The sequence below is a fragment of the Camellia sinensis genome, unplaced genomic scaffold (genome assembly GCF_055761805.1).
Source record: "Camellia sinensis isolate YWXY unplaced genomic scaffold, ASM5576180v1 Unanchor137, whole genome shotgun sequence".
NCBI lineage: Eukaryota > Viridiplantae > Streptophyta > Magnoliopsida > Ericales > Theaceae > Camellia > Camellia sinensis.
Window position 1 is genome coordinate 115001 of NW_028129017.1, and position 1754 is coordinate 116754.

Below are 1754 nucleotides of genomic sequence, written 5' to 3' on the forward strand. Positions count from 1 at the left end.
TACTGTGCAGAATGAAGCCGGGAACGGCAGAATTTGGCTGATCTGGAATATAACTATGACATTAACGATATACAGAGATCTGATCAGGCCTTATCTTGTAGCTGCTGGGATAAAAGAATTGATAAACATTTTTTTCTGCCTTGGACGAGATAAAAGGCCTCAAACCTGATATCTGAGAGGAGATGTCTTTGGGAGCAGCTAAAGGAAGTGTCTAAATGCATCCAGGGACCATGGTTGGTCACCGAGTCCATTCCATTGTGGGATCAGCGGCTAATGCTAATAGAACTGATGCGCCTCAGAAAGTGTCCTTTCCTTCTCAATCAATGCCCGAGCATTCCATACATCACCATCGAACTGACATTCTCTGCACTGAGTTCTCTCAGGTTCCAACTCTTGTTTTTCCGTAAGAGAAAGGGGTTCCTGCATCGACCGGATGGAGTGAACCAGCTCATTCCATTTCTAAGTAAGAAGAAAGGGCATAGACAGAATGAGACTCATCAGGAAGAACTGGATTGGATAAAGCATCCGAGTTCGCGGATTCATCTGTTGAAGCATACCCTGAAGCCACAGCCGAAGAATATGAATATAAGATGGTTGGTAAGTCTAGAACAGATTCATCAACAGAGTAGGAACCCATCGTCCCTTGTTCTGGACCTGACCGGTGCCCTAATCCGTCTTTTTAAGGATATCGAGAGAGCCTTTGACCTATGGGTATGGTCTCTGTGAAGGTCTTTAATGGCTCTTCGCTGCTGGTTTCCCTTGGGGTGTAATGAAAGCCCCGAACTTACTAGCCTTTCTGCCCCGGTAGCGAGGAGTTTACTTCCGGAATCAGTAGGTTGGTAATTTCATACATGATGTCATTCGCTCATCCTTCTCCTCGTCGGGAAACCTTTCGCTAGTCTGGTGGTAGCTTCGGTGCCCTCCCGCCTCTCGATTCTCGGCAGGGTTTTCCCAACCTCAATCATTCCATATTTTGTTCTTTCTACAACGATCAACAAAGTGGAACGAAAGGCTAGTTTCCTTTGCGCAGCGCTTCACCATGCTCCTTGCTGCACGCGCTGGGACTGTATAACCGTCTGCTCTCGGTGGTTTGACACGCCACTTAGGCTCGGCTAGGGCAGGTAAGCTTGATGACTGAAAGCTTGAAATTCAAGGTAAGCAAAGAAGAGGTTGAGGGCAAAGGACATAGGAAAAGCAAGCAAAACAAAGGGAGGGACCAACCAAATGCAATAAGGTATAGTGCTCTGAACCAACGCTAGGCAAGCTTCCTCAAATATAGCCAAGGTCGGTAGGTAAGGAATAACAACAAGCCTTTCAGGCTGAGGAATCCCATTATTTTCTTGAAAGGAAGGGCTATGGGTGAGGGATAGCTCGACAACAGCCCAGAGTGCTCCTTGTTCAACAGTCCAATTTCCAAGGTCACGGAAGTGGAACGGGCGGACAGTTTCAATCACCATTCATTTGTCAAGAAACCTCGGACTAAAGGTGCTTTAAAAAAGCACATGCCACTGGAGCAGCGGAATATTCCGCTTAATCAAAAAAGGAGACCTTTGTCTCTGGAGTTCATTCCCCATCTAGAGCGGAGATTGTCCGAAGGTACGATTCCGATCCTCGATTCGACGAGTTTGATCTTTTCTTTCGAGGGTTGAGGACAAGAGAAGAGTAAGGGCAATCAAAGCCAATGCCACGGGGAAGGGAAAGGTGGCACGAACCGATTCAACATAGGAAAAATGAATTTTCCAAAGGGGATGGAC